General features: G+C 45.3%; 1 long non-coding RNA gene and 1 pseudogene across 1 annotated transcript in view; both read left to right on the forward strand.

Annotated features, from left to right (window-relative positions):
* LOC147456852 (diacylglycerol O-acyltransferase 2D-like) overlaps positions 1–21,504 on the forward strand; it is a 60,552-nt pseudogene extending 39,048 nt beyond the window's left edge.
* The window catches only part of LOC147456851 (uncharacterized), a 99,771-nt gene that overhangs the window by 48,569 nt on the left and 29,463 nt on the right, over positions 1–21,739 (forward strand). The gene's annotated exons all lie outside the window — the stretch shown is intronic.

Genomic DNA, 21,739 nt, shown 5'->3' on the forward strand with positions numbered 1-21,739 from the left:
CGCAAATAGATGATGGTTAGAGTGCAAATATTACAAGGGTCGTGTTCTTGTGCATAATTTGTTTTTATGATTTGTGTTATGGCTCTTGCTCTTTTACTTTTTTATCTTGTTTTTGTAAGTATAAGGCTTTATATATACATTCCCTAAGATTGGAGATTAAGAGGTCAGGGAGAAAGGTTGAGAGGGAAGCAAGTGAATGATGGATGTCCACAAACACTCCCCCCTTCCTTGGGTAGATCATACCGTTTGAAATGATGTCGTCACCCTTTGAAACCAATTGTTCCAGTTGGTAATAGGTGAGGATTTTTGCCAGTAGTTTTCTATTACCCTAGGTGCCTCGTCAAGTTGTAAGGGTGGTAAGGTACTCTCCCAGGATCGAACTTGAAGTGGTTCATCAGGTGATTCTTGAACAGTGGGAGGTGTGGATTCTTTTGTAGCTTCATGGAGGTCCACTACTATAAATGGAGGCTGTGTAGAAGCTTTTACCTCTATGGATGTATTACATGAGGAGCTAGAAGCTTCAGGGAACTCCCCCCTTCTTGAGCTAGGTGGAATAAATTGGTTTTGCCTTGGAGCCCAAACTAGCTCTGGACTAGGTGTGTAGCATTCTGTGATCTTTCCCTTCCCACGGTCTGCCATTGGCTTTAGCGTTACACTGTTTGACTCATATGGGTTTGTTGTCGATAGGGAAGGACACATTTTACGTTTAGGTACCCAAATTTGCTCATTTCCATCACAGTAGCCTTGGGCTTGTAATAGTCGTTTTGGAATCCATCGTAATTTGGTCTTGAATCTCCTAGAGCGCGCTCTTGGTTCTCCAGGGAAATTTTTTCTTGAAATGGATGGGAGGGTTGAGGTAGTTGGAAGTAAGGCCTTGGGGACCCATTGATATTTACTCTTAGGTCGTGCAGGTTGAGTACTTGCACTATTACTGCTTGCTGCAACTACAAGTGTTGAAGTGCTAGGTTCATGGGTAGCCGGCAAAGACGAGTTAACCACCTTGGCTTGTGAATGTTGGCTATCCTTCAACTTTGCTAGAGTTTGCAACGTAGGTGACTTTGCTTGAATGATAGGGGTAAGAGTCGATGGTCGCGTCGTGACACTACCAGTATCCCAATCAATAGTACATTTGGTTGCCAACATCCACGTGCGTCCCAGGTTTACGTTGCCTTTCATAGCTCCCGCGGGCATGACTAGAAACCTCTGCACTATGCTTCCATTGTCATAGACAATAGGGGTCTGAAGGACTCCAAGAATAGCAGTTTTCTTTTTATTAATGCCCTTGACTTGCATCGTACTCGGGGATAGGGTCGGTTTCCCTAATTGACACCAAACTCCATAGGATAACAAATTGTGTTTAGCTCCTGTATCTAATAAGGCATTGTATAGTACTTTCCCATAGGGGCTATTTAGCTCAATTGGGTATCGTAGGGGTGGCTCAGATTCTAATGAGTCGTCATCTGTGTCCTAGAAAAATGCTTGCGTGATTCCCAGATTAGCCTCTCGTTGGCGTCTAAGACGTTGTTGTCGTTCTCGAGCCTCAACTCTTGCTTGGATTTTTTTAAGCTCTGCTTGTTCCTTGGCAGCCTTCTTTTGATGGATGGCTTGCAACTCTTCCTGGCTTAGAGGATCATAATATCTTTTGAATTTACTCCCATTAAGGAATCCAATGGTTTCAACTCCATCTAGAGTCTCCACACAAATGGTACCTTGCGGGGTAATTTCACACACTCGATATGGTCCCTTACCAGCGTATTTCAATTTCTTCTTTTCATTACGTACCCCGTACATAAGAACTTTATCACCAACCTTGATGTCTTTATGCTTTAAATGGCTATCAAACCACTTCTTTCTCCTATCCTTCTCCACTAGAGCATTTCGCACAGCTAATTGCCTCTCTTCATCTAGCCTTTTCAGGATATATAATCGCTCCACTAAGGGGTTACCATCCCAACCTTCTTGAGAAGCTACTCGAAGACTAGGAATGACAAACTCCCATGGCATAACTACTTCTTGGCCGTACACCATCTTAAACGGCGTGCAATTAATAGCAACTTTATACGCAGTACGATAAGCCCATAAAGCTGATGTAAGCTTTAGGTCCCAATCAGTGCGATGAGCCTCGACTGTCTTTGTCAAAATGGAGATGAGAGTTTTGTTGGTACTCTCAGCTTGGCCATTTGCTTGGGGATAATAGGGTGTAGACTTGTGGTGAGATATCATGAAGTTTGATGTGAGTTCTTTTATTACTTCATTTATAAAATGAGTTTCATTGTCACTCACAAGTTCAAAGGGGCATCCAAAACGTGCGATAATGTTCTCAAAGAGGAACTTAGCTGTTGTTTTTGCATCCACCTTACGTGTTGCTTTTGCTTCAGCCCATTTGGTTACATAGTCGGTAGCCACAATGATATATCGTGATTGCGTGTTACGTGCAGTCGGACTAATCGGTCCTACAAAGTCTAAGCCCCACTTTTCAAATGGTTGGGTTACCTTGATGGGATGTAGAGGCATCCTATCCCTTCTTTGTGGCTTGTTGAAGCGTTGGCATTCATCACATCCCTTTGCAAAAAGTGATGCATCCTTAAACAAAGTGGGCCACCAATAGCCTGAGTGTAAGATCTTTCGGGCAGTCAACTTTCCTGAAAAGTGACCACCAGCTACGTCCATGTGTGCCTCTTGTAGAATATATAAATACTCATCCTCGCGGGCACAGCGTCTAAGAACATCATCTTTTCCTCTCTTATAGAGTTCCAGCCAGTAAGCAATAGGGTTCGCATTCCTTGATTAATTTTCGAGCTATATCTTTTCGCAGTTCTTTGGGTGGAAAACCATTAACAAAGAAGTTAACAATCTTTTCACTCCATTCAGGCATTGTCTCAACAATGAACAAAGGAGTATCAGGCAATTCATCATCAACCCCCATAGGAGCTTCGCCATTAGGGATACGAGATAAATGATCCGCCATGACGTGTTTCCTCCCAGGCCTTACAACAATGGTGAAGTCAAACTCAAGAAGAATTAACAACCATCGTGTAATTCGACCTGTGGAACACGGCTTGTTTACCAAATATAGCAATGCTTGATGATCAACATAAAACACAAACTTGGTAGCAAGAAGGTAATAGCGAAATTTCTTTACTGCGTAAATCATAGCTAGACCTTCGTGCTCTGTAGTAGTGTAGTTCATCTCGGCATCATTTAATTGGCGACTTGCAAAGCTAATAGGGTAGTCCAATTTATGTTCTCCTGGTTGAGTTAGAACACACCCAATAGCAAAATTTGATGCATCAATATGCACATGAAAAGGTACATTCCAATCAGGTGTTCGCAGGATTGGAGCACTTGTTAGGGCCTTCTTTAATAACTCATAAGATTGATGACATTCTTCCGTCCAGTGAAACTCGATAAGAAGCTTGTACAATGGACGCGCTATCTCGGCAAAGTTTAAAATAAATCTTCGATAATAACCAACATGGCCCATAAATCTTTGAACTCCTATATAGTTCGTAGGTGGTGGCAAATCGGCAATGGCTTTAATCTTACTCTCATCTGTGGATATCCCGTTCTTGGACACTATATGCCCTAGAATGACTCCATGCTTAACCCAAAATTGGCATTGGAAAGGGTTCAATGAGATGCGATAAAATCTGCACCTTTCAAATATTTTTCGTAGATATAACAAATGCTTCTCCCAAGAAGAATAAACACAAAGGTCGTCTAGGACAGCTTCACAAAACTCCCTTAGAAATTCTTTAAACGCAGTGTTTATTAATTGTTGGAATGTAGCAGGGGCATTCGTTAAGCCAAAAGCCATAACACGAAATGCAAACACTCCAAACTCTGTGATAAAAGCAGTTTTAGCTTGGTCCTCTAATGCAATTGTGATTTGATTGTAACCAGAGTATCCATCTAAAAAGCTATAAGCTTCCTTGCCCGCAACTCTTTCAAGCACATGTTTTGAATATGGCAAGGGATAATGATCTCTCCGTAGCTGCATTAACTTTCTTGAGGTCCACGCACACTCTTAGTTTCCCATTTTTTTTTGGCACAATGACTATTGGAGAAACCCATTCTGAGTGCTCAATAGGGTATATGAATCCACATTGGATAAGTTTTTCAATCTCCTCTTGTACAATTTTGGCATACTTAGGATTCATTGGATAGGGTCGTTGCTGGACGGGTTTAGCAGTGTTGATCATGGGAATTGTATGTTGCACCACAGAAGGTGGAACGCCCTTCATGTCATGATATGTCCAAGCAAAGATATCCTTGTATTTCTTGAGGAGCTCCTTAAGTACAGCCTCTTCAGTTTCGGTAAGGTCTTGAGCAATAAAGTATGGTTTAGACTCCTCACCTGGTTCTGCTAATTTTATCTCTTTAACTACCGCTGGACCATCATAGAGTCCACTGCTTTCATTGGTAGGTATTCGTTGGGCCTTGGCATACACAACCTTTCGCTCCCCCGTGGTATAAGATTTAAAATGTTCAGGAGCCGTATGTAAGTCAGCAGGCTCTTGTCCTGACGGAGACCTTTCTTTTAGTTCTGCCTCCTTTTGTTGTTGTGCTAACTCTCGGTTTTGACGTCTTCTTATAGTTCGACTCAATTTCGGCTCTGTAACCTCCAATTGAGCGAGGTCAATGGGTCGCGGGCTGCACCACATGACACTCTGGAGATGTTCACCCCAATTGTCTACTAGCTTTCGATGAGCATCACATGCCCCTAGATAGCTAAGCCATTCTGCAGTAGATCTTTCCTTGTTTATCCTAGCTCTCACATTTGCTCGATATCGTCGTCTCTTATATGACCTTTGTTTCTTCTTAAGGTTTTGATTTTGGTAAATGTTTGAACTCGACTTGCTTGATAGGTCTTTGCTTGTATCTTCTTCACTCTCATATAAATTACCATAGATGGTCGTACTAGACCTTGAGTGTTCAGTTTCTACACTTGGCTCACTCGATGTTTCCTCAGGTTCTGAATCCATTTCTTCCTGAGATTCCGTTTCCGATGTGTATTGGCCTGAAGCCTTTGAGGAATCATCAGTTTCACTCTCAGGTAGGTGTGCCTCTTTCTTATCATCGGATGTTACCTGCGCTACACCTAACATGTTTACTGGTGCAATGTGTGGTATCTCTTCCCCATCTGGTGTTACCCAGGTTGTTCCTCTAGCTCCCCATGTATCTATAGTTGCCGCTAGGTGTACTCAATCGACATTGTCTGACTCAGCCATTCCGGGTAGGATATCCATATAAGGAGAGTTCTCCCCAATATCCGTGTCTTCGTTACACGTGTAACAATACTGTAATGGAGCTGAGTGAATTGTTGTGTCTGATCGATTATCAATGATGAATTTATTTCCTAGAGGATGCGTTCGACCACTTAAAAGATCAACTCGAATGACAGAGTCTTGGAACTGTAAGTAGACGTGGTTTTTGGACCAATCATGCACCATTTTTGCTTCCCTCATGAATGGACGCCCTAAGATCATCTCAAATGACATAGGATGCTTGGAAAAATCCATAACAATGAAAGTTTGCCTTACCTTGTGTCCCAAGACCTTGATTCTGAGATCCTTTAGCATTCCAATAGGCGTAACAATAGATCCATTAGCCATTTTTACCACTACGCTTGTGGCTTCAAGGTGAGGTCGCCCCATAGACTCCCAACAACTCTTTGTCACCATGCTGACTCCCGCACCACCGTCAAGGACTCCCTTTACAGTTAATCCTTTAGTAGTGATTGGCAGAGTAGCATTAGATTCATCACCTTCAAAGTATTGCCCCAACTTGTTAACGGGTACTTCAGTTACAGATTCATGTCCCACTAGGTCAGATGGTGGTGCTAAATGTTCCTCATCATTCATTACTGAGTCAAGTTTGTTCATATGTGCAAACTGTGGTAATCCGGCCTGTAATTCTCCATTGAGGAAGGCCCGAAGAGCTGAGACTAGCTCGGGGTCTTTATATAGTTTGGACATGATGGTGGTTCTAACTTCTGAAGACATGAAATCTATCAATTTGGCAACATTTAATGGCATCTTGTGGGACGTAGGACCCTGACAAGAGAATGGTGAAGATGGAATCTCTACTTCCTCAAGGGGGTCGGGCATTCCCTCACCAAACATTCTCTCTAGTAGGAAAGGTGTGTTTCCACTTTCAGATGTCCTACCCTCACTCTCTTCCCGAATGATATTGGGTATAGCTAACGGCCTGTAGTTCTTGTGAGGTTGAACTTGTGTGGGAAACACTGTGTCCGACATCTGCATATGTTTGGGTTCAGGTTCTAATGTTCGTTGAGTTTCTTCCACCAAACCCCTCAGTTGTTGGACTCGTTCAATTTCCACTGTTGGGTTTGGATAGCTTCCAATCTTTCTCTTGCAATCCTCATTTTTCGTCTCTCGTGGCTTATCTTGGGGGTTCGCAACTGGGTGATTTAACTTTGAATACTCTTTTGGTGTTCGTCGTAATTCCCTCTCGTGATCCTCCTCACTGGCTTTTTCCTTTGTAGTAATAGTTTTGGTCTCTGTGGTCTCTATCGAATTTGAGTCATCCTCAGGGTCATTCATATACACGGGATCCTCTCCTGTCCCTATGTTAGTCTTTGAACTAGGTTTTGAGCTGGAAGCATTAAAGGATTTCTTTCTTCGTGTTTTCTTCTTTCTCGCTCGGCCAATGGATGCAGCATCTCTCTCTTCGAGGATGTAATTTTGCTTTTGGAGCATCGACCGTGTGAGTGCATTCACTGGTGCTATGTTTATAGTTGGTGGTGTCCCATCAACAATCTCTATTATGTTCAATGGTGTGATTTTCGGTGCGTTTGGATTGTTAGGACACTGTGCGATCAAATGATCTATGCCATAACGATTACAAGTGAGTATTGGCATTGCCAATGCATTCCCTTGACTTGTTTGCATTAGTGCAGCATTCTTTTGCATTCTAATGGGGCACTCAGCTACTCGATGTGGTCCACCACATTCGTAGCACTGAAGAGGTGGTCTCCTGGCAAAACTATTAATGTTTTGGCCTCTTGCTGCTAGCGTAGTAGCTTGATATACCGGTTTGATTTGTCCCCAATGGTCTTCCATATAGTACATGGGACACTCCTCAAGCATGTCGACTCCATAGGTGATACTAGAGTCTATGTCCTCTTCGCAATCTACATAAGTATTAGATGACTCGCAACCTATTTGGTTCATAGGTGTAACTCTTGGATGAGGGGGTTGCGGTCCTAGCACTGGAGGTGGCAACGGTGTGGTTTGGACCACATTTTGGGTTCTAGGGACCATGTGCCGTAATGGCAACTGTTGCTCCATGGGTGGGGTAGGCATCAATGCAGGAACTCGAGGTGAGTCTGCCCAAGCTATAAGCGGTCTATTTTCCATGATGCATTTAAGCATTAGGCAATCCTTCGCTTGATGGCCATACCTACCACACGCGTTACAAGTCCCGTTAAACTTTACTCTCAAAGTAGGGCATTCACTCGTAGTATGTGGGCCCAAGCAAAATGAGCACCATTGTTGCTCCCTTCTTGGATACATATGAGTGTTTTGTGGAGCACGATTACCTTTAAGGCTTTTTTGGATGGCCTTTGTGAGATCTGCCAAAGTCATCTCAGATATCGTTTGCTCTTTCACGATTGGCTTTATCTTCATTGGCTCATGCCCTGATGCTTGCGAGCTACTTGACTTCGGCTCGGCAGACACTCTTTCTCCTGCAATCATTAAATTATCCTCCAATTGGATTGCATTCATGGTGACTGCTTCCCAAGTAGTGATACCTCTAATGACTAGGCCATTATAGATACTTTCATGTCGTAGTCCCCTAATGAATCTATCGAGCAATTGGTTGTTGTTGAATCGCTCGTTTGGATTGCATCGAGAATTCAAATTCTTTAGGCGACTAATGAAGTCTCTCACGGATTCACCTTCTTCTCGTTGGGCTTTCTGGAGCTGAGAGGCTACACCCCAAAGTACTCCCTCTCGTATGTATTCTTTTAAGAACAGTCTCCTAAGAGTAGAGTAGATCGTTTTCTCTTCTACTCTTAAGGTTCTATACCAATCTCCAGCCTTTCCGCTTAGGGTCAAACTCAAAGCCTTACACTTATGTAGCTCATTGTGCTCTTCCAAGGAATCGCACACATGTTAAAAGACTTCCATATGCTTTCTAGCATCTCCGTCTCCACTGAATTTCTGTGTGAGCTTAGCTACTTGAATTGCCTTGCTCCTAGGCTCTCTATCAGGTGCACTACGCATGTTTTCCGCAATAGAGCGACCGATAGTTTGAGCAAATGCTGCCAAATCTCCTATTTGAGCAGGTATAATGGGTGTATGTGCTCCTGGAACTGCATGTGAGATGGGAGTTGGCCTTGGCCTTGGCATACGCGCGGCTCTTGGGTCCCAAATTTCGTATGGTGGTGTACCAAACGGTGGTCCAAAGTTTACAGGCGTGGCCCTAGGCATAGGGGGTGCCTGATATGGCATGTTATTATTAAATGGCATGGCTCCACTTGTATAAGAGCTTGGATAATTCCATTGTGGATTGTAAGCTCTTGGAATAATCGGAGGTGTAGGAGCTACATGAGGCTGAGGTACGACAGGTGCACATGATTAATACATACATGTAGGTATAGTTGGGGGCACTGTGCTACTAGGCATCGGCGCCGTGTTAACAAATGAACTCCATGGTGTACTTCTTGTCATGCTCACCATTGGGATATGCATGGTAGCCGTAGTGTCATTAAGAGAAAGATGAGCTAGATCTGGGAAGGTAAAGCTGCCACTTGTGGGCTCAGATTGTACTGAGGCTCCTGGCGAAACAACATATGGAGGATCAATGGGGCTCATTGAGGGAGTCTCCATTTGTGACAGGGTTGGTTGGTTGGCCTTTCCCGTATCCAAGAATCTCATTAGGCCTGTTGAAGGCATGTTGATCCCTGTGTTCTGTCTTTCTAACTCGACAATCCTATGGAGGACATCACAGACTTTCTGTTGTTGCTCATCTATGCTAGTAGCATCCGATGTGGATTGTAGAACATCTAACTAACCCACATGATAGGTGTGTCCTGTGTACCGATCAGTTAAAGCTTCTGCTTGTAGGTCATACTCCCAATTTTCGTTTAGGAATATCCCATCTAGGCCTGGCGTGTTGGAGGTTTTCCTTGAAGTGGAAGCATTATTGCTCCCCATAGCTTGCCCCTCCGTGACTGCTACCTTGGGAGCACTCGGTTGCTCGGCTGGCATGATTGTTGTCATAGGAGCCTTTGCTTTCAGGGCTCAACTTTGTTCTAGCCCTCGTAGGTTCTCAATTTCCCTCTCCCTTGTTGCTTGCATATAGCGTTCGATCTCTTGCACTTCGGCAAGACTCCTACCATCGGGTAGTAAAACCTCAGAGGGAGATAGTCCTAAAGGATCAGGAGGTGCAGTGGATGGAACATTCACATGCACACTCTCAAGAATCATAGGGTCCATTTTAGGCATGAATGACGAATTTACTTCCCCACTCCCCTTCATTTATTTCATTAACCGCATGTTCTGAGCGAGTAGCTCTACTAAGGGTCTCTTTTAAGCGGCTAAACACGCTGGACCCGGGCCCGGCCCATGGCATGCATGTCTTGACTTGAACTATCAGGGTTTGGTGTAGGATACCCCTCCATGACTTCGTAGTCAGAGGAAGAATCACTAGACGCGATATGAGGATCTTGGGTCGCGCTACCTTGAGTCCCGGCCGAAGGTCCAGAACCTAGGGTGGAGGAATAATGGGTGCCCGCGTAAATGGAGGCACTACCAATATGCTCGTGCTCTAACACTCGTCCAGAGCGTAGGTTCATATGACTTGGATCCCCTAGAAGTGTTAGTGAGGGCCCGTGAAGGCTGCTCACCTAGTAATTTTGGGTGTTTTGCAACCCAAGTCTTTTTTTATTTATTTATTTTTTGATTTTTTGGTCCTTTTTTTCTGACCCAGCTATAGAATAGAACGTATGACAGGTCAAAACGAGCGTCTCGGTTAGAGGGACATGTCGTGCTTTACAGCCCTCCGTTTGGTCACTTTATGCCCTCGGAATCCCTAAAACCGTCAATTTCTAGTAGCGAACTAGACCCAAATTAGAAAGTCTAAGGGTGCAAGTGGGAAGAGAAGGGAGGAGAGTGGAGGACTTGCCCCACATGCTCTCATTCCCTCTTGAGGGGGTAGGGTATATATATAAGAGTGAGTCTAGTATATATCATAAGACTGAGGACTGAGGCCTGGGCTTGGGCTTGGGCTTGGGGAAATGATCCTTCAAAATTTTAGTGTAGCCCCCTAGTCACTCACGCTTAAATATTTTCGGTTTTTTTTTTTGGGCGACGACCGCGCGCGGTTTTGGTGACCCTTTCTTGGCCACACACTGTCACCTACCTAACCTCCCAGTCAACACACACACTGTCACCTACCTAACCTCCCAGTCAACAACTCACAGCTCCCAAACAGCTCACTACCTTATCTACTTACTAACAGTGCTGCTAACCACTAACTAATCTACTAACTAATCTGTTAACTGCTTACTGACAGTGAGCTAACTATCCACCTACTTCCTCTCTCACTACCTTACTGTGCAAAGACTGTGTGCAGGCAAACCTTGACAGAAAATTGTGTACAGACTGTGTGCAAGCAGAAATTGCTAACTGCCTTCCTACTTATTCATTCACTGCAAACAAGCTAACGACTACTAATTGTGCAAAGACTGTGTGCAAACAGAAAACACAACATTATGCAGAAATCACAGAACTTGCAGTCAATACAGAAATTAACAACTTGCAGAAAAACAACTCATTCCTCTTCCTCTTCCTCTTCTTTCCTACTACAAACAACTCATAGGAGAAGCACAAAGTGCCTCTTGGGCTTAGTGCAAGGCGATTCCCCGGCAACGGTGCCAAAAATGTGCGCTCCTTGCCGCACTGTCGAAGCAAGGGACTTGCCGTTACACCGTGTGCGAGCCATAGATGGCTCCAAGCACACAACTAGCTTAACTAGTAAGCTCAAAAGAGGGCAATGGTGTGTCACTCACCGCTCTATGCTCCTGCCGTGGAGGATTCCTCGCCGCGAAGAAGAAGGAGACGCCGCTACGTCGCGCTCAACCGCTTCACCGCCGTCGTGCAATGCTCGATCGCTCTCTCTCTCTCTCACACACACATACACACACACACACACACACACATACACACACACAAGGAGGTGAAGAAGAAGAAGATGGAGATGGAGATGGAGCAATAGCACTCTTCTATTGCACAAATGAGAGAATGAGTGAATTTTAGGTTTAGTTGGCTTTTATATGAGCTCACCCCTTCCACACTTGGGCGCCCATGCTTAGCCAACTAATCCCTTGAATGTCCCGGTTAGAGTGCGCCTCTCATCGGCGATCACTCTTACCCTTTTCCTATTCATCCGACAAGCCCGGTACCTGACTCTACCAAATACATAATACACGTCCGTCGTAGGTGATGGGGTGTCCGTGAGCCGTGAGGGTTAACAGCATGGCATCCCTGCAACTCTTTTCCAACTCTCTTTTCTCGCAGAACAACTCTGCTTTCCCGGACACGAAGTGCTTACTTCGGAATCCCAACTTCCGGATCACAACTTGAGAGACAACCTCTCTCCGATCCGTGGATCTACTTCCCAAACTCGGGTACGAAACCCTTGGGCTGATCTGGCTCTAGTTCCTCAGAGCGCTTTTCTCCTGCAGAGGCTCATACCTTCCTCTGCTCCTACTCCCTCACTAAGAGGAAGTACACATTCATAACATGAAATCGTTACCTTCAAAGTCTCGACGCTCGAAACGCAACTCCGTTCTCGAAAAGCAATTCCCCGGAAGAGATCTTTGCATAGAAAATCCTCTCTTCCAATCCTACACACAAAAGAGGTGTGTTCTCGGGTTCCTTCTCGTAAATCAGTCCCGTCTACGACGTTTATGGGCTAAAAACAGAGAAAAACAGAAGCTTGTCGCGATGGAAACACGCTCCGTAGGCACTTCTTCGTGAGGGAACTCGCGCATTGGGTCTTGGCGACATCTGGTACACTTGGGGCAGCCATGGGCATCACCGGCAAACGTCTTCTTTGCGGTTGAACTCTGTAGTAGCATCTCCTTCTTGCAAAAACTGATCCTCCCCTCTGAGTGAGGGCATGTGATGCTTTTATAGCTCCTAGCCACGGGCACGAATAGCTGCTCACATAGAGATCGCGGCCGGTTTTTTTTTAAATTTTATTTTTTTTTCCATTTTTGTTTTCGCTGTTCTGCCAAAAAAAGAGAGAGAGAAAACGCTGGCTGATATGTTGCCTTATTTATCAGATGGCTGCCCACTTATTTAAGTGGGCGGTCGGCGTATTTTAAAAAATAGTCTGAACCTGCTCAAAAACTCAATAAAACCTTATAAGTTAAAAACAATGCTTTCACAGCACTTCCCAGGCGTCCCTGGATGCAATCACATGCAGAATTGCAATGCAGACATAGACTTCCTCGCGAGAAAGCATCTGCTTTCCTGAAAGGCATTCCCGCTTTCTCAAAAAGCATCTGTTTTTCCTCAAAGTTTCCGCTGAACCCATCTTCATTCAAGTGCTTGCTTTTCCTTGCACAATTCTAACACAGTTCGGAATTTCCTCTCGACTATGGATATCCCCTTGCTGATGCACCCGTCACCCACCTTGTGACGCATCAGGAATATCCATCACCTAGTCCTTTCCTACCGAACTTACGGTACAATCTCCTCCACGATCCTCTATGTCACCCATCCTATGACGCATCAGAGATGTCCGTTCCCGGATGGTCGGATACTTCTTCTCGATGCTCCGTGTCACCCATCCGATGTGACGCGTTAGAAGTACCCGTTCTTGGTGGCCTTACAGATATTCCCGTTCTCAGTGTTCCCGTCATTACTTTGAACGACACACTAGGAATACTTTGTACTCGGATGTCTCCAGTGAGAAAAAATCTTTCACTTAAAATTCCAATAATTCATTTACAATTATTTTTCTTTTTGTTCCAAGCGAGAAAACCCTCTCACTTATAGATCCAATAATTCATTTAGAATTATTTTCTTGTCAAATAAAGCCAGTTTAGCAACATCCCTCTCACTTATAAACAAATGTCCTCAACTGTGGAGGTCCAACTCAATTGCCGGGGAGAAACCGGAAAGTTTCCAAATCTTGCTCAATAGTGAGTTGAGCTAGTCCTTTCTCAAAAGAGAACTTAAAAATTTAATTAAACAATAATTCAATACTTACCTTACTGGTTCATGTCTTTCCTCTAGGACCTCGAGGATATCCTTCAGCTTTCATTAAACTTACGAACCGTGTAAGAACTCGTCATTCGCGTCTTTCCAACAGATCGAACGTTTCCTCATTCGAGAGTCTGTTAACTCAATTCCACCTTCTCAATCCGAGAAGAATAATCCTCCTAGAAATCAATCTAGGTATCTGTCCTTGCGCATAATCCTACGCTGTTAGTCTAGAGGGTATTAAACCTCTTGTGTCCTCCCACATAGGGAATGCTGAAGTCATAGAGCATTCAGCTCGATGTCTTTCTTTCACAAACAAAGTTTGCGATCACCTTAAAGAAGGTTCTTGTTTCGGGCCGTCGCTCAACGTAGGCGGATGGTTCCAATCCGAAGATTCCTTGTGCACGGCGGCACTTCCTTCCAATCTTATTCTCCTGCGAGTTATTACCACTAGCAGTGTTTTCTCGACGCCCATTAGCGTCTCTTTCTTGAAAAATCATAAAAAATGATTCACCTTGCAAGCATCAATGACAACTTGCAAAATCTCAGGCAGATAGGATTCTAGCCATAGCATTTTCTGAACGTATGTTCAAACCCAGTTCACAATAGAGCGAACCCTCTTTGATTCTCAGGGATGTTCTCCCATATGTAATTCTTACCATTTTGAAACGGTTGGCGAATTATATTCTTACGAACAGAATAGTTCGAATTTATTCCAGCAACGTGCAAATGCTACTTGACCTGCTCATGGAGAAACATATACTGCAACCAAAAGTTGCTATTGTAATGGTAAAAGCACATAGCGTACTCAATGATCAACGATCATCAGAAAACCTCTTCTCCGTAGAGAAACTCAAATTCCTTCTACCGAACACATCTCAAATAGAGATTCTCGTGTCGGAGTATCCTTGCGCACAAAAAGGCGCTCAAGAGAGTATAACAAACTCTCGTCCAGTTCCTTGGCATAGGTCTGCATCTTCGTGTGTTATCCATGTACCCAAAGGTGTACATAAGGTTCAGTGAGCCTGGGAAGTTACCTTCCCTTCGTAAGATCCTTAGAGCGAAGACGCTCACCCTGACGATCCCTTGGCTCAATCTTAGAGCAAAACCTGCTCATCAAATAAACTAGGATTTCAATCCTTGGAGTCCTCGAACACAGGCCGTAGCCGTCACTTGTTCCTTCCCTTGTTAAGAGAGTGTTCATTCACTTGTGTGAAAAACACTACCATGTCTTCCCTGACCGGGTAGGGGGTGTGGGCTTAAAGAGTATTCAAGCTTAATGAAAGCTTTTCTTTGCTTGGAAAGCTCAGAATGGTTCCTTCATAATTTTCCTACCCGCAGTAGCAGGTAATCTGTTCGAGAATTACCGGATACCAGATCAATAGTTGACCTTCCGGCTAGTTAAGCAAGCCAATTCATCTCAGAAAACAATGTTTCAGTTTGATCCTGCTCTCATAAACACTCGAGAGTGGTAGTCCCGGTTAGACATAACCATATCTTGTGCAAAAGAGCAAACAAGCACAATGCACTTTATGATTTCCTCAAAGATGTAACTTTGATTGAAAACCTGCCCTCTCACTTAAAGGTCGAGGGTCTTCTATTCAAGAACTCAGGAGTTAGATTGAATTCCCTTACTCCAAACTTTCTGTGTTCAATGATTCCTGTCCCACTACGGGGATTGGATTCTATGTACACTTTCAACTTTTATTGCTGACTCTACCATCTGCTGCAAAGTATTTTGCAGATGCGTCTACAAAATTTGGGCAAAAGTCCTTTGTTGAATTTCTTCATCTTTCCTTCCTCAGAGAGGATCAAGAGTGGAGCTACCTTGGCAAGAGTGAACCACTACTTGCTTTGACTCACTCGTGTTCCTATTGGGCAAACCCATCCCAATCTTCTTGGATGCCTTCCTCAAAGTGTAGAGGAAAAAAAAATTTGTCCAAAAATTCAGCCTTGAATTGAATCCAAGTCTTGTTGTAAGTTCCTTGCAGAGCTTTGGTATACCACCAAGTACTTGCAATCCCCTTGAGGTGTTTGGTCACAATACCTCACCTTCGACGCTTCTCAAAAATTGCCGTTTGCAAAGGCAACTTCAAACTGTCGAATGAAAGCAGTAGCTTTCAGGACATCTTCCCTTCCGTCAAAAGTATCAAACTTGATTGGAAGTGTTCCTAGGTCTAGAGACCTTCTTCATATCCTTCCCAGAATGACTGGATTTCATGTAAGGATTCTAGGTACTAATCCTTAATTAAGTACTTAAACTCATGATTAAGACTAAAGAAACTTGAACTGTACTCGAGACAAGACTTAGAAGACTCTGTGTTTGATTGATTGACTTGTTCAAAACTGAGTACAATAGGCTCCTTATAGGAGACGAAGAGACATAAATGAAGAGACACGTCTCTTGGTGAAGAGACACGACTTTAGACGTAAAGACACATCCTTTCGGCGAAGAGCTGCAACCATTGGGCGAAGAGTCGCACCCGTAGAGCGAAGGGGTGTGACCAGTCGTCGAAGGAGTGTGGCTTTTGGCGAAGAGACACGTCCTTTGGGCGAAGGGGTGTGACCATCCAAGCGCAGGGGTCCTCCTTGGCATGGCACTTCGCGTATCTGCAACTAGGAAGAGATGTAGTATTGCAACATAGTCACAATCGTGACATTTCATGGCTATAGTTCTGGATTGACGTTCATCGATATTTTCTGGATTCTGAAGAATCTCGAGCATTCCGCTCCTTGGATTCTCTAGGTTCTTGAGCATCATGCTCTTGTCGCCTTCTCATAGAATCCCAAGCCTTGTGTCGACTTCTTGCAGAGAGAAAAAAAAATTTCCAACTCTGCGAGCTTTTCCTTGTAGGACTTAGGGTTCCGCCTGCTTACTTCTCTCTTGGCTTGTCATGGCTTCTTCCCGTATCTTCCCAGAGTCGTCCTCCTTTACAGAGAAAGAGAGGAGACCATGCTCTGATACCACTGTCACAAACGGGAGCGCATAACAATATAAAATACATTCATATAAATAGGATTTATCACTTATTACTGAAGCCAGAGGATATAGAGAGAAATAAATAGAGAGAGAGATAGAGAGTGAGAAGATCGACCCAGTACTGGGGACCAGAAGATTGGCTGGTCCCCCCTCGTAATAGTATCTTTATTACTGAGGAGAAGTCTATACAAGCACTTGAACCGAACGTATTACCACGTTCGTTCTAGAATAAGACTTGATGGTTCCCGGAAGCCTCAGCTTCCGATTCCTAGGGCAAAACCCTATTCCAAAGAACTTCCGTTCCTTATTCCAATTCCTCGAGAATCAAGGTTCTCGCCTCTTGATCTCACCTTCCAGACTCAGGGCATGGCATCCCTGCAACTCTTTTCCAACTCTCTTTCCAGAGTCCTCTTCCCGCAGAACAACTCTGCTTTCCCGGACACGAAGTCCTTCCTTGGGAATCCCAACTTCCGGATCACAACTTGAGAGACTACCTCTCTCCGATCCGTGGATCTACTTCCCAAACTCGGGTACGAAACCCTTGGGCTGATCTGGCTCTAATTCCTCAGAGCGCTTTTCTCCTGCAGAGGCTCATACCTTCCTCTGCTCCTACTCCCTCACTAAGAGGAAGTACACCTGCAAACAAATAGTCAGAGTTCATAACATGAAAATCGTTACCTTCAAAGTCTCGACGCTCGAAACGCAACTCCGTTCTCGAAAAGCAATTCCCCGGAAGAGATCTCTGCATAGAAAATCCTCTCTTCCAATCCTACACACAAAAGAGGTGTGTTCTCGGGTTCCTTCTTGTAAATCAGCCCCGTCTACGATGTTTATGGGCTGAAAACAGAGAAAAACAGCAGCTTGTCGCGATGGAAACACGCTCCGTAGGCACTTCTTCGCGAGGGAACTCGCGCATTGGGTCTTGGCGACATCTGGTACACTTGGGGCAGCCATGGGCATCACCGGCAAACGTCTTCTTTGCGGTTGAACTCTGTAGCAGCATCTCCTTCTTGCAAAAACTGATCCTCCCCTCTGAGTGAGGGCATGTGATGCTTTTATAGCTCCTAGCCACGGGCACGAATAGCTGCTCGCGTAGAGATCGCGGCCGGTTTTTTTTAAAATTTTAAATTTTTTTTTTTTGCCATTTTTTTTTCCGCTGTTCTGCTAGAAAAAGAGAGAGAGAAAACGTTGGTTGATCTGTTGCCTTATTTATCAGATGGCTGCCCACTTATTTAAGTGGGCGGCCGGCGTATTTTAAAAAATAGTCTGAACCTGCCCAAAAACTCAATAAAACCTTATAAGTTAAAAACAATGCTTGCACAGCACTTCCCAGGCGTCCCTGGATGCAATCACATGCACAATTGCAATGCAGACATAGACTTCCTCACGAGAAAGCATCTGCTTTCCCGAAAGGCATTCCCGCTTTCTCAAAAAGCATCTGTTTTTCCTCAAAGTTTCCTTTGAACCCATCTTCATTCAAGTGATTGCTTTTCCTTGTGCACAATTCTAACACAGTTCGGAATTTCCTCTCGACTATGGATATCCCCTTTCCGATGCACCCGTCACCCACCTTGTGACGCATCAGGAATACCCATCACCTAGTCCTTTCCTACCGAACTTACGGTACAATCTCCTTCACGATGCTCTATGTCACCCATCCTATGACGCATCAGAGATGTCCGTTCCCGGATGGTCGGATACTTCTTCCCGATGCTCCCTATGACCCATCCGATGTGACGCATGAGAAGTACCAGTTCCTGGTGGCCTTACAGATATTCCCGTTCTCAGTGTTCTCGTCATTACTTTGAACGACGCACTAGGAATACTCTGTACTCGGATGTCTCCAGTGAGAAAAACCCTCTCACTTAAAATTCCAATAATTCATTTACAATTATTTTTCTTGTTGTTCCAAGCGAGAAAACCCTCTCACTTATAAATCCAAAATAATTCATTTAGAATTATTTTCTTGTCAAATAAAGCCAGTTTAGCAACACTGGCCATGATGACAAAGAGTGCTATTATCTGAAGGGAATGCGGCAACTACAACAGAGCCTCACCCCCAACCTTCAGCAAGGGTTGACACATGCATCCAACATGGTTTCACCCTATGGCCATCAAAACCCTATGCCACCTCTGCTGACAACACCTCCTATGCAAGGTATGCACAACAACTTTGCATCTCCCAGCTTTTATCATGCTAATGCTCCTTCAGTTCCCCAAAGCTTATACACATCAGCATCCGTCCCCATGCAGCAAGGGCCGAGACCACCTTGCCCCTCCAATAGGCCAATTTTGTACTACAGGTGCGAGGAGTATGGACATTATCAAAGCAAATCCTTGCCGACACTGCCCTGAAGCTAAGGATCACTATAGTAAGGACTGCCCAAAACAACGCGCATCCACATCTGCAAGCACAAGCCATAATCAGCAGGAGTTTACATTGCCAAAGATTAACCTAACCACAGTAAGCACCATTTCACATGTCGTGCCTTCTACTCTTGTAGTTATCTCTCAAAATGGGTTGAAACAGGTGGAAGAGCCTGCTGGTGTGCTCACAGGAGCACAGATATCTGCTCTTGGTCTGAGCCTCCCTGACGGTCCAACTTTTTTATCTCCAGTCACACAGATGAGTCAACCTTACCTAGTAGCTGACAAACCAGCAGGTAGTGCCAAGAGCCAACCTACCTCTCTTCTCTCAGATATTGATGGTGCCTTCATGGAAGCAGTAGAGGACTTGCAGAAGTTCAAGATACCAGAGCAAGCACTGATCAAAAGAGAGAAGCCTACAACTGAGACTATCTTGAAAAACACCTTTCAGCAAGTGTCATTGTACGACATGCTTCGGCTTGATGCAAATTTTCGAAGAGACACCCTTTCCATCATTCAATCTCTGTATCCTAGTGCAGGGTCTAGTGGTGGGCACCTACCAATGCAACCCTTAGAGTCCTAGATGATTTCATTTCCCGCTGCTCCGCTCACTGATTACAGGAGTCCTCGTCTCACCGCGTCTATTCTAGGGCGCGACTTCTCCGGTGTCATAGTGGATGGTGGGTCGGGTATCAACTTGATGCCCGAATTCACTATGTTGGCATTGGGTCTCCAGCCTACCCGGCCCGCTCCCTTCACAGTTACACTGGCCGACCAACGGACAGTCTACCCAGTGGGCATAGTAGACAATGTGCCTCTCCAGGTACAAGACTTTACTTTCAACTTGGATTTTGTTGTGGTTCTTCTCCCCCAGGTTGAGGGCGGATTTTCCTTGCTCATTGGTAGACCATGGCTGCGACACACTAAAGTACTTCATGATTGGGGAAACGATGCCATGTGGATACATACTTCTGGCTCCCCGTGCCAACCCATTGGCTTAGAAGGAGGCATGGATCCCGTTGTGTAGCAAGTTTCTTTGTCAATGGAAACCAACCCTGAACAAGAACAACCTACTACACCTGAAGGGTCAGACGAAGATCTGCTAGAGTGGTTGGACGCTACCAAATCTATGCCTTGTTATGGAGTCTCTATTTACTCTTTGCCTGAAGGTACACCCTCTTCCAATGTTTCCACAATAACTAAACCTAATGAGCCACCTGAGACAGCTCAAGGGTGGAAGGTCACGGAAGGTACTCCCCGTGCACCCTTGGTGGAAGCCTTTGGAATTGGTGAGCCTATGAAGAATCATAAAAGCGGAAAGAAACCTCCCCCTACAGGAGTTCACCCCGCCTAAACTTCAGCCCCATTGGTGTCTGCTTCTCCGACCAGAACAAAGCTCTCCTCTGTGTCTAGCTAACTCCCTTCACAGAGCTTCCTCAAGACGGGATACAACCAAAAAGATGTTGATTTCAAGTTTGATGAATTCTCTGCTCATGCTCATAATATCTCTTTGCTCCTTGTCATTCCAACCTCTTCACCTACAAGAACCTACGAACTTTGGAGTGCCATCTCCAGCCTCACGCCTCACTACCCCTCTCTCCCTGCTCGTCCCTACCACCCCTCCCCTTCTACTCGCCCCTACCTCCCCCTCTCGCCCCTACCCACCCTACCTCCCCCTCTCGCCCCTATCTAGCCTAGCCACCCCTCGCCCCTATCTTCTCCCCCTTGCCCCCCTCGCCCCTACACACCTCAACCCACTCGTCCCTATCTAGCCCCTAGCTACCCTCTCTCCCCTCGCCCCCTCCCTTGCCTTCGCCCCTACCTAGAGGCTAGTTCCCCTTACCTCCCCCCTCCCCCCTCGCCCCCACCCCTCACCAGCCCTCGCCCCCTACCCACCCCTCAACCCCCCCCCGCCCAGGCCTCGCCCCTTACCCACCCCTGGCACCCCCTGCCCCAATCATACCATCCTCCCCAAGCCCACTAGCGCTTTGCGATCTCTTGCGCAGCCGCAAGCTTTGAAGCGAGATCTCCATAGCCACCCACATTTCTGGGCATTCCTTGCAATCATAAGCTAGATGGTGGTGATGATGATGGGTGCGGCCAACGCACAAGCACCGGCGCTCGGTCCCATGGTTCCAGAGAGCGCAGCCTCTGTTACAACATTGTCAGGCTTCTTAAGCATCATTGCCATGCTAGCAGTCGGTGGGTTCACCCTCTGCCTTGTGTAGGAGTTCATCACAAAGGATTGCGGCGGCTATGGAGATGGCCACGACACAAAGGGGGAGAGCAAGTTTTTTGTAATCCGAGCGTAGCAGAAGAGCAAGCTCAAGAGCCTTTTGGGTGTTTCCTTGTGGCTTTGAAGCATTCACTTGGTTGCCATCCTGTTGCTGTTAATGCTTTTCGTTCTGCCATCACGATGGAGCTTAACCTTATTTGCCGTGTTACTCGGGCTTATGGTCATCCTTCTTTTCGAGAAGAGTGCTGTTGCAGAAAGTGTTGCAAGGTTCATCTGCAAGCATGGACCATGTCATTTTCTCTCACTATGGTTATGGAGGATAAAGAGGCGTTGGACCCAAACCGAGCATATCTCTTTGCTGTGGAGCCTCAATCTGTTTTGTCAATTGGGATTCTTGGACTATGCAATCATAGTAAGTTCCTGCCTATTCAAAGGCTTAAGGCGTTTGCAAGCAGTGCAATGTTTTTAACTCCACTTTTGAGGCATGTGTGGTCATTGTTGGGCCTAGCACCTACTTCAAGAAAGATCATAGTAGATACATTAAGCAGGAACTACAGTTGTATCCTGATCCCTGGAGGGTCAGGGAGATGTGTTACATGGAATAGGATTGCGAGGTTGTATATCTGAAACAAAGGCTCGGCTTCATATATATAGCCATTGAGTTGGGTGCTCCGTAGAATCAGGAGCTCACCATTGTACAGATGCAGTCCTTGGTGGTTTTCCTTCACAGCTTTGCAGTATTCCCCTTACCGAGACGGTGAGCAGTCTTGTGGCGGGCAACCTGTAGCAGGCTATATTGTCACTTTCACAGGACACACAGTTAGTACAGTTGGTATTGTCGGGTTCACACTGGACGACTCTCTGGGCTGGGCAGTGACACGTGGCAGGATACGGACGGTGATCTAGTGGACA

This window comes from Adiantum capillus-veneris, chromosome 5 (assembly GCF_014529385.1).
Source record: "Adiantum capillus-veneris isolate H3 chromosome 5, ASM1452938v2, whole genome shotgun sequence".
NCBI lineage: Eukaryota > Viridiplantae > Streptophyta > Polypodiopsida > Polypodiales > Pteridaceae > Adiantum > Adiantum capillus-veneris.